At 39.2% G+C, this 12,166-nt stretch overlaps 1 long non-coding RNA gene across 1 annotated transcript in view; it reads left to right on the plus strand.

Annotated features, from left to right (window-relative positions):
* LOC106629449 (uncharacterized) overlaps positions 1-12,166 on the plus strand; it is a 69,898-nt gene that overhangs the window by 206 nt on the left and 57,526 nt on the right. Inside the window, exon 2 of the long non-coding RNA XR_012580734.1 lies at positions 10,910-11,053. This is a non-coding gene — a long non-coding RNA (uncharacterized LOC106629449). The remainder of the gene's footprint in view (positions 1-10,909; positions 11,054-12,166) is intronic.

Below are 12,166 nucleotides of genomic sequence, written 5' to 3' on the forward strand. Positions count from 1 at the left end.
GCAAATCCGGCAGCTCCAGGGCAGCCTGTTCCCTGTTCCCACTGCCCCACGCTACTCAGTGCCCCCCTGTCCCGCACTTCTCTCCCCACCCAGTATTGTTTGCCCCACTTCCACTGATCCCCTCCCCGTCCACCGTCCTCTCCCTCCATTCTCCGCAGCTCTCCCTCCCCGGCACCTCGGTCCAGACCAGGTGCCCCCTGCACCCCTGGCAAAGGGACTACCCTTTGTCCTTTAAGAAAAAAGCCTGGGTCTTGCATGGGTGAGCAGCGTTACCTAGGCAAGCATGCCTCATGTCTACGCAGCTGCTGTAACCCTCTCCTGTCACTGCACCGTGTGCATTGCCCACCTCACAGCGCTGGCACCAGGCACGGCACCGAGCGACAAAGCACAGGACATTCAATCCTGTGCACACAGCCCTCCCTGTCCGTGCCTCCCACCGCCACGCAGCTCCACGCCCCCGACCTCGTCCTGTCCCGCAACCAACACCTCTGGATATCACTCACGAGCAGCCCTGCCCCTCTCCACACACTCTGTACCGAAAGATACACCCCCATCATATTGCAACACCCCGGCACATGTTTTGCCTCTGTCCATTACATCCAAGAGTGAGTGAGCAATTTGCACGCTGCAGCTCCACATGACTATTTACACCACTGTGGTGCCAAGACCATCTCCTGCTGTCCACGCCTCTGTCCCCACACACCTGCTTCCAGTCATAGGATCACTTCAAGCTCAACCACCACATGCTGCCTCGCCAGTGTTACAACCCCTTCTCTTAAAATATACTTAAAATATATAGTATATTTATATAAAATATACAAATATATACTTAATATTACTTAAAACATATGCATATCCCTGATGGGACTGTATCCACACCAGGGGAGGCTATAAACCCTCCTAAGCCTGTACAGTGACACAAACCATTGGTACCATCTCCATTCATATGCTGCATATATGCGCTACATAACTTCTTCCTGCTGTACCCACCGACTACTTCTATACCTTGACCTATACTGTGCTGCTTTTTACATACCCCCTGATTCTAGATGAACACACATACATCTGTAGTTCCTGCTGTTGTCATCTCTAGGCAGACACTGACACCTTAAACACGTCATCCTCACCACCAGTTCTAAACACACATGGATATCTTCAGGTAGTCCTAAAGCTGCATCTCTCTTCTCTGGCAAGCAAATTTTTTTTAAAAAAAAGAAGAGCATGACCTTCCCATACACCTCTCCTGCTGGGCAATATGTCTCTTCTCTCTACATGTTATTTTTCTGAGCATACCATCTGTCCTTACATGCTTGTACATAACCACTAAATCAATTTTCATATACCACCATGACCATTCTCTATTATACCAGCCGACCATTCTGTATTAACCAGACATGGTTACTCACTAGTTCACATAGACCCTCGCACTTGCTCCCTGCATCAACATTCCCTCAGCACAGGCGTACCCACAAAATACTCAGTAAATGCTTATTTATCCTTTTGTCTGTAGCCCCCATCTGTATGAGCAAAGCACACCTGTATGGGTAATGACCTGTCTCTTCACCTTAAACTGCTGCCCAAGAGCACCACCTACTTTTGTCAAGAACAGCAGGTCCACATCACACAAATATCACCACGGTGCATATGCTGCTATATGCTCCCCACAGCACTGCTATACTCAGCATCACACATGCATCCTTGCAACCTACTCATTTTACCGTGCATACATACCCATCACCTCCTACTGTTCGCACATCTTGTTATCACTGTCTGCCCACCATCACAATTATGCATATTATCACTACCCACCACTTTAATATGCAGATACATGCAGCATTACCATCAATTGATTACAACCCATCGTCAGGAATTTATTCTCTCTACAACCATATATATCCTTATACCTCTCATCAACACCAGCATCTATTTAAACACATGCATGTAACCTCTCTGACTGAATGACTTTGCTTATATCAGTCATCACCTCCAGTCAGACAAACCTAGGCACTCCCATGTGATGGGCATGTGCTCTTTGACACCTTGCCAAGGGTATTACATTTAGCACATGCATACTTTTGCATGACCCTTACCAAGCTCTTTCTTTTCCTTCTGTGTTTGAAGAGCAGATTGTGAATACATATAGATGTATATATACACCCCTACACATTATAAAAATAACCTTATTCGGTTTTTAGTAATTGCACAAGTTCTATTTGGATTATACACTTTGTGACTTTTGAGGACTTTTTGTATTTATATTCAAATATAGAAATGCATTTATTGAGCAGTTTTTGCAAATGATCTTATCATTCCTATAACTGTTCCTGTATATGAGGGTTTAGCTAGATGTTTGAGCACTTGGGGATGTCATACAAATTAAAATTCATGCTTACATTTGGGTTTTAGAGGTTGTATATTCTGATGTGTTAGCATCAGGGCTTCCAGCATATAGAGAAAAAAAATTATATTTAACACCATGGAAAATCCTTTCTTGCAATGTGCTATCTGACGCTGCTCAAATTTCTGCAATTACATAAATTTAGCTGAAGAATTATCTTCTTTAGAGTTTGTATACTAGAGGATATGAATCAGCCTTCATTCACTGATATGAGAGGGAGCAGAAGTCAATAGCTGCAAAGCCATCAACAAGAACATCTGGTTGGTTTCAGCACTTCAGTCTCTTGGAAAACCTACAGTTCAAATGCAATCCCATTTTTGTTTACATAAACATTTGTTTTGAGGGTCATTTACTTATGGAGCGCAAACCAAAGGATTTCCTTCTTTCATATTGTTATAAATTGTCATTTAGACATTCATGCTAATGCCCATTTCACATTACTTTGCCACACTTGAATTGGTCCATGCCCTGCACCCAAAAGGGTTGGTAAAAACTCTTGTGTTGAAGTAGATGTAAGCATGGTGTTCTTTCTTACTGCATTTATTCAAAATAAATCACTTATAAATTGTGATTCCTGCAACAGTAGTAGTCCCTTTAGGCATCACACATATACCTGCTTGACATAAGTGCCCAGGAAAAAGAAATGCCATCATAGGCATAATTATAATAATGTACCCTGTGCTATAGCATACACTCAGAAGGTTTGATATCTCCATTCACTGAAGTTTCCTTTGGATACAGAAAATTTCACAATAGAGAATGATAACACCTTCCAAAAAGGAATTGTTTGAGTGCCTGCTTAGTCTCTTAGATCATTTCCTCTAAAAAATATTATAGGTATTAATTTACTGAGAATTTATACCTACTGATCTTTACAAATGTTCAATGTTGCTCAAGATTTTTAACCTCCCCTAATTTGATAAAGTAGAAATGTTTGATCAGAAATAATGCATTTTATTATCTCAGTAATGATATACTGCCATTTTAAATACCAACACTGGCATAGTTTTAACATTCAAAGATTTCTTTAAAGCAGAAATTCTGACATAAACCAATTCTAATTTGAGAACGTGCTTAGAAATTTTATTCTTTTGTAGTTCTTTCTTTTGCCTAAGGACTTTACTATAAGGAATAGACCAGAGGTCTAAACTTGTGTTTATAATCCACCTGTCACAAAGTGTGGAAGGGCAGCTTGACCTTCTCCACACAGTCTGCAGGTTGGCCTAGGATATACACAGAGCCTTTCCAATTGCCCATTTTTGTTGCAATTCTTGCCTCTCATGGAAGGCAGGAAAAAGAGTTATCTCTCAAATAAATTTCTGGGCCATGCTGGGATGTCTACCCATCTAAGGCTTAGGCCATGCCTGGGGTTAGAATGAGGATTGAGACAAGAAGCCCATAGCTCCAGGTGCAGTTGGGGTTCAAGGGGGAGGATCAGTGGTGGGGTAGTCTGTGCAAGGAGCTCACACCAGAACTCTTGGGATAACACTGCACATCTCAGGATACAGTTCATCCCATGCCTAGGCTTATGTTAAGGTCAGGCAAGAGCCAAAGACAAGAACTCCAGTTGAAAGGGGTTGAAAAGGGTTTAAAACCTGAATAAGGTAGGGGAAAACTCCACGGATGATATGCCCTTACAATTTTCTCCTCTTTGCTATAGGATGGTGACTCTGGATAGGGTAAATCTTGACTACTTGTCAAGCCCCCCCTTGGACTGGGGCTAGAAAAGAGACAAAGCCAAGAGCTCCAAGGGAGCTGAACTTTAAGAGGGACTGCTAAAGGGTGAGGTGAAGGCTGCAATTTTTTCTTCATCCTCATTCTCCTACAGGAAATGGCTGTGCTGTCAGGTCAAGGTCCATTCCAAGCACACTGCAGGGTTAGACCTAGGTGAGGCAAAGCCCAGAGCTCCACATGATGAAGACCTTTCCCAGTGATAATCAGAGCTCAATCCCTTCAGCTCCATCTAAGCTATTTGAGGTGAGAGTGCCAGTGATAACTAGAGCAGCTGGCAAACCTTTCTCCTGATGGCTGTGTAAGGCTGACACTGAAAATCTCCAAGTTAAAAAAGCCTACAAACAGCTCCCAAGGCAGATGATACCTTTTCTCTCTGTCAAGATGCATTGCACCTGTGTCACTCTATCTCGAGTATTGTGGCAAGAAAAAGGAAACAGTCATGACAGTTAAAATGAGGCCTATGGTAATTAATTAAATATTTAAACCTGAGACAGTATATGAATAATTTTCTTCAGTAGCTTTCTTTTGAGCACAGAAGTGATATGGTAATGCATGAGACTGCTGTAATTTGACACCATGAACCCGAAGTAAATTCAAAAGAGTTTTTGTGGGCTGAGTCATATCAATGAGGCCCCACTAATTCAGTAAAATGTCTCCTATTCAAACTGTAGACACCCTGTGCACCACTCAAATCAAGTGTTTCTTAAATCTTGCTGAGAAATTAATGAGTGAACACTCTTACCACCATATATTTCTACAAAATAGTAAAATATAATATAATTTGGGTAATCAATTGAATTATAGCTTGCTATAGTTTTGTTAAAAACCATTCAGTACCCATTTCAATAGCATATCTTTGGAAGTCATACATTTTTCATTACCTTTTGATTAAGATGGAAAATTTTGTGCTGCTTGAACCACTCAGATGTAAATTCTGTTCTTAATTTTTGAGTAGTATCATTGGATATGCTTTGAGTCAGCAGAGATTTTAACTTTTCATTAGAATGTCAACATATTTTTAAAAGCTCCCCTTTTAATACAGGTATTTTATCTTTGATGTCATGATTCTGGTTATAATTTTACTTTTAGCAGAGTGCCTAAACTTTACATCAATTTTAGCTATGATTGAAAATGAGGTGCAAATAGACACATGGAAGTGGTTCATTGTAGTAGTATGTTAGAAAGAATTTTCTTAAAGAAAAGTTTTGCCATTTATACCTTACAATTAATTGAGAAATTAACAATTATTCTGTAAGAACAGATGTGTTAAACAAGATTAATCAGAGAAAGAGTCAGGCTGTTGCTTAGAGAACATACAAATTAATTTGTGTCTTGATCCACTTGCATTTCATAGACCAGGTGCTCAAAAAGTTCAAATCCCATGGCTGACAAAAGCTGTGTTACATTGCAATTCTTCCCACTTCATCATGTTTTCTACTGTAGGAGTTAATAACTGGCACAAAGTACCATTATTTAAATCAATTATCTAGAAACCATACATCAAACCGCTTTGTGTCATTAATATTTTTTCATGCAGGCTGAGGGCTGTACATGTGTGCTGACAGCACCCTCCCTCTCAAGAGCAAGGTGGCTGCCCCAGCAAACAAGATATGATATAGTACAAAAATCTGATCTCAGACTCACTTTTTCAAATCTGAATGATTCTGTCTACTGGTAGTTAACCAGGTTTGTATAAATGTGTAAGTGGTTGGATCTCAGGTTTCATCTCTTGTCTCCTGTCAAAAAGTTGCTCAGTGACAAGTGTCAGCAGCAGCAGGTGCAACCCAAAAGCTACTGAGTAAGTCTGGGCTGGAAACATAGCCAAGGACAAATTGTATTTTGCAGATTTCCATCATGCCTAGCTAAAATGTGCCTGGATCAGGGCAAAAGCTGAAGAAAAAGCTGTTAGGATTTCTGCTTCTTGGCTTTTGGTGAGACGTTCCCCTATGGCAGATAGTGCTCTCTGCTGCTTCATCCAGCCTGATTTTGGAAAGGCTCTGTTATTAGTCCTCACCAGAGTCTTTACAGTAATTGCTACATTTAAATGTGGGCTGGTTGGATACTGTTTTCCAGTGCTAAGTATTTATTTTGGCAGTATAAATATTGCACTAAATGTAAGAGGAAAATAAGGAGTGATCAATTATGAATGGGATGGGCTGGAGAGAAGGGGGAGTGGTGTTTGCAAGCAAATAACTTTAAACAAATCAATAAATATTTCTATGATTGAAGAGAGCAAAGTAAATTTGTTGGATAACCATTGATGCTATATGGCACCCAGTTAGATTTTATCACTTATTTCATATAGGTTGTGGAAGGAGTCCTCAGAGTGTGAGTTTTCATTTAAAGGTGATATGAATAAATGATACAGATCTTCCTGATTAATAGCTTATCAACCTTCTGAAATATATTTATACAGCAAACAATTAAACTCACAAATCTTGTTCAAATTTTATTTTCATCACATTCTGATGTGTAATTTTCACATGAGAGTAATGGGAAGCTCTTTTTATAATAGAAATGATAGCACACAGTTAAAGGGAAATATTACTACTAACAACTGAAGTAGCAGTAGTGTCACACAGTGACAGCACTGATTTAGTTTGTGCTGCTTGAAGCTTAAGTCCAGCTGCACAAGACTGACTAAATAAAAGCGTGATCCTATAGTTAACTTTGGTTATCTCTATTGCTTGTATACCTCTGGAAATGATTCAGCATTTGGGGAACATTATTTTATACACCTAGCAGTCACTGAAAATATTTCTTTTCTTTTTTTTTTTTTTAATTTGTTATCTGGTATTGTCATTTCCTGTGCTTTAAGCAGCCATCAATGCTGCTCCAGAAGGGTACACTGCTGTGTTCTGCATTCAGTAGGAGAATAATGATGATAGCGCTCTGATGTTTTAGCCTTTGCTAAGTGTTGCTCACCCTGACTCAAGGACTTTCCAGCGTCTCATGCTCTGCCAATGAGGAGCTGCACTAAAAGCTGGGAGGAAGCCTGGCCAGGACAGGCGACCAAACTGGCCAAAGGGACACTCCATATCACAGAATGCCATGCTCAGTTTATAAACTGGAGGGAGTAATCCAGGAGCTGCTGAAATCTGCTTGGGGATGGGCTGGACATTGGTCAGTGGGTGGTGAGCAATTACCTTGTGAATCTCTTATTCTTTTCCTCTTCTGTTCATTACAATTATTGTCACAATCATTATCATGATTCCTATTATTAGTATTATATTTTATTTTGTTTTAATTATTGAACTGGTTTTATCTCAACCCAACAAGGTTAGCTTCTTTTTTTACTTCCCCCCACTGGAGGGATGGGGAGTCAGTGAGCAGCTCTGTGATGCTTAGTTTCTGACTGAGGTTAAATTATGACAGTGTGAAACAATAAAGTGTATCATGGTATTTAACATGTATATTCACATTGCTGTCTCATAATATGGACAGGGCTCAAAAGGAATGAAGACATTTCTATGTCTTGAGTAAAGGTACTATTAGTCATTTTCAGAAGCAGTTACACACATGTAAGTGTCCCTGTTTTTCCATAATTTTATTTTCACCTCAATTAAAAACTCAAAGTATTTGTTTTTCATTTTCTATCTATGCATATAATCTTCTTTTGATACAAAAATCACAAACTGTTTTCACTTCATTTCTTATTTATCCAGTTGCTGTAATTTTCAGACAGGAAATGTGTTTTGCAATTTCCAAAACTATTTAAGAAGAAGATGAGTAGGTCAAGGTCACAAAACAGGAAGGGATGGTGAATGGCTGTTTCATCTCTGTGTCACAATCAATAATGTAGCTTACATCACCTTAGAGTGCAAGCTGAGTAGGATAATATGCCAGTGAATTACAGAAAAGTAGGCAGTTTTAAAGCACATGCATTTGTTAGATGTTCAGTCTTGAGCTCTTGGATTAGAAAGAGGGTGTGAAAAGTAGAAAAATGTTATAGATAGCATCCATGTTTACCTTCCTATATTAGTAATGACTCACAATTTTTTGGCTCCATTCAGAACTAATCCTTTGGTAGTGGGATAGAGCCTGGGCTAGCACAAATACAGTGCCCTGATTTAGTGCCTGTTTGTGGTGGCAGTACATGAGGGGTGTTCCTGGAGCACACACAGTTTTTGCACCCAGGCACCACTTTGCAGTGTGAATAAAAGAGAACTGAACAGAGATATTGGGAGATACACTTTAAAAGTGATCCAGATTGAACCACTGATTTAGACATGCCCAGAGGGGCTTGGTATGGTATGTCATGCTCCACTGAATATTAAAGGCAAGCCCTGGATTTTGTATATACAGAACACTATTTTGAACAGGAAGTTTGTTAGCATATTTACAGGGGATGTTAGACACACTCTGCTCCCCTCAATCTTTCAAATAGTGTGTGCTAAGAAACAAAATTTTTAGACCACCATTCAGATAGAACTTTCATTTTTTCTCTTTTCCTGTTTTGCTGTCATGCTGTGCATCTCTTCCCAAGTAGTTTGCATCACTCCATTTTTCATGCCAAACAGTCTGTGGGGTTTTTACTGTTAGGTTTGGTGGGTAATAAGTCAAAGCATGCATTTAACATACTTCTCATCCTGTGAAACCTGCTTGTCCACAGGATGCTGTGCCCCTCATTCCCCCCAAAAGATGACTTTTCCACTGGTGCTTCTGAGATCAAACACATGAATAACAGAAAATTAAGAGCTGTGCAGTGTGCAAGCCACCTTAGGAGTAGCCTATGTAATCGAATATTCTGCTGTCTGAATGAATAATGGCAATCACTACTGCAGGGGCTGTGCACTGAGCCCTGAGGGCTGTGGCCATGCCTGGTTTGTCAGAATGCATTTCAGTAGCCAGCAGTTCCTGCCTTTAGCTGCTGGGAAATCTGGATGCCAGCCTCTAAGCTCCAGGGGAAACCACAGGGAGCAGAGGTCTTTATGTGTTCTCTAGGCATGGCCAAGGCTCTTAAATTTTACCCTACAACACAGACAGCAGCAGATGTACACAGGAGATGAGAAGTGGGAGACAGGTCTTTTTAAAATACAAACAGGCATACCCAGATAAAATAAATGTTTTGTGGCTTTTCAGGATTCCCACAAAGACTCCCATGCAGGAGAAGGGGAATAAACCTAGGTGTGACTACTTCTTTCCCTTATAAAACGTATAATGACTAAAAGATATTTATTATTTTAAGGTTATCGAAATAAAATGTATTGTATGCTGATCCAGTTGTGTAAATTTTTCTCTGAACTACCCAAAGCCAGTATTTTATCTGAGGCAGACTGTGGAGAATGAACAAAGAACTCAACATTCCCTCTACTGATGATAATAAACACATCACATTGTGCTAGTACATGATCTTCAGGTAATAAACCCATGACTATAAAGATGGGGTTTTCTAGTTAGACTAGAGAGACTATAGACATAGTATATCACATTGCAGCTTTTCTAGCTTCCCCAGACTAGAACAGCTATCTGTAAATATGGGAGAATGTGTGGAGAAAAGTCTGAGCTGCAGTATAGCATTAGCAGTGGTGAAAAAACCAATTGCCACTGCAGTTCCTTCCCATTTCTATCTCTGCATTTATTTCTGGAACACTTTAAAGGAACAGTGGGCAGTACCCTGGTGGCCTCATGGACAGCAAAGTTCTGAGTTTTTAGTTCTCAGTAGCTGTGGTCCCATGACCTCTATCATGCTGTGGGATAGGCAGAATTATTTTCACACTTACGAATTTGAATTGATCAGAAAGTTAAGATTTTATTTTATAACAACTACAGAAGAACAGGAAGGGGGAATTTTCTGAAGGCATTTCTTCTGAATGGCCTTTATTTGTTTCCTTCTGTCATTGTTAGCCCTATTCATATCAGCCCTAATGCTGCAATCTTCATGCACTTTAGGTATCATCTAATGCCACAGAAGCTGGTCTGAAACAGATTTTCAATGTTTAGCTTGGTTGCAGAATTGCCCTTTTTAAATAGGTGTTTGGTATTGAATATTCCTCTGATTCTGAAATTAGGTCTTCCAGAAAAAAAGAAAGGAAAATGTTCATTATTGACCATGCATCATAAAAGCCCTTTGCATATCAATAGTATTGGCTTTGACTTTTTATGCATTAGCAAATCCCATTGCAGGTTTAGAGTGCAATTGAATAGGGACAATTCTACTGACTTCAGTCAAAGCAGCACCAGACTCATTTTCTGATGTGGAGAGAAAAATTTAAAAAAAACTTTGGAGACTCCTAACATTTATATTATGAGATCATTTTAAACCTGCTGTCTTATCATCTTTAAATAAAGTCCCTTCCATAAAAGAGATATAAAAGAGATGAAGGAGACTCTTAGAGAACCCTGCTTCATCTTTTAACTTCTCATAAGCTGATAACACTCCATTTGCCAAAAAATTTTGCCTGAAACATTTGTAATTTGGATAGCATTTTTAGAAATAAAAGACAAGTCTTAAAGTTACAATGTTGATATTTTAAGCCATATAGCTCTGTGGAGGAATATTCACCTTTGATATCATCAAAGTGAGCTATGTATTGATTAATGAATCAGATTTCTGCTGAATAATGAGTGACACCAGTACCTGACATCCTAATGGATAAAATTATCATCAGACATCTTTAACTTCAAAGGCCTTTGGTCCTAATTTTTGTATACTCTGCTAAATTACAGGGCTGGAGAGTTACTGAAATACACATTCCACTTTGTTTCAGGTCTGTTTAATTAAAAGTCATTGTAAAGTAATTCTGTTTCTTTCTTTCTTTCTGTATCTTTATGCAGATATGCAGTAAATACACCCAGGCTCTCCTCTACCAGGGTCCAAATTTCCTCTTCATCATGTTTCAGCAGTTGTAATTCATACAAGCTTCCCTGTGGACTGTAAGTTTCCATCCTTTCCATGAGTGGCCACTCCAAGAAAACAAGGTAGAGGTAGCTTCAACAACATTACTTGCTATACTCTCTCAAGAATGAAAGATTATTTCATCATCTATAAATTTTTAATTAAACTCAATACATTCCTTGCACTTGTGTGGTATTAGTCCTGCAGTTTGTAATTTGTGGACATCTATTCTGAGCTGGAATCAATGGCAAGCTCTCAGTGTCAGAATTTAAGATGCACACAAATGGGCTGGTGAGAGAGAAGGGTATGTGCTCCTGTAACACCTGGTAATGTGAATAGTTCTTATTAAAAAAATTATGAATAAAGTAAAAGCAAGATGAGTTTTGCAACAGCAACCATTGACCTTCCTTCTCCTTTTAGCAGTTTAATGAAGTTGGTAATGAATCAGCTGAAAACTGGAGCAGTGGCTTCTTGCTTCACTGTAATTTTTGTTCTATGCATATTTCTTATATATTCAGTCCCTAATTTTAGCATTGATTTTGCTCTTATGATTTTATAGTCTGCATGAATTTATTTTCTTTCTCATAAGAAAGGCAGTAAATAATCCTCCTGAGTGCAGTTTGATTTCACATACACGTACAAACCTGTTTCCTCTTGTATTTGTTGGAAAGGCTTACTCAAAATAATTTAATCTTTACTCTGGGTTAGTTTATTTTAAATGAATATGCAACATACACTACAAACCAACGTGTCAGTACTTTTAAAGCATTTAAGATAGAGATAGGAAATGGTATTTTTAACCTTTTAACTTTTAAAAAACAACTCGAATTTTTACTTAACATTTTCAGCTCTTACTTTGGTGAACTTCCAGATCCACTGGGCTTGTACATGGATACAGGAAGATTTACCGGTTTTTAGAGACCAATAAATATACACCAAAAAGTTTCCCTTCCTCTATTTATAAATTGATAACACTTTGTAGTGTACCCTGAGGTACACTTCTAAGGGGTAGGGAAAAAATAGGCCGGTGAAATGTGTAGAGTAAGCTCTCATGGATCTGCCACTGGTCCATCACTCATCTTCTGATACGTTTGGAATTTGGAAATATTTACACTACAGCAAAGTATCCAATGCTGCCTGGGCAATATGAAACAGAACACAGTCTGCAAGAGAAATTAGTCATGTGTCCTTTCCCA

This window comes from Zonotrichia albicollis, chromosome 6 (assembly GCF_047830755.1).
Source record: "Zonotrichia albicollis isolate bZonAlb1 chromosome 6, bZonAlb1.hap1, whole genome shotgun sequence".
Taxonomy (NCBI): domain Eukaryota; kingdom Metazoa; phylum Chordata; class Aves; order Passeriformes; family Passerellidae; genus Zonotrichia; species Zonotrichia albicollis.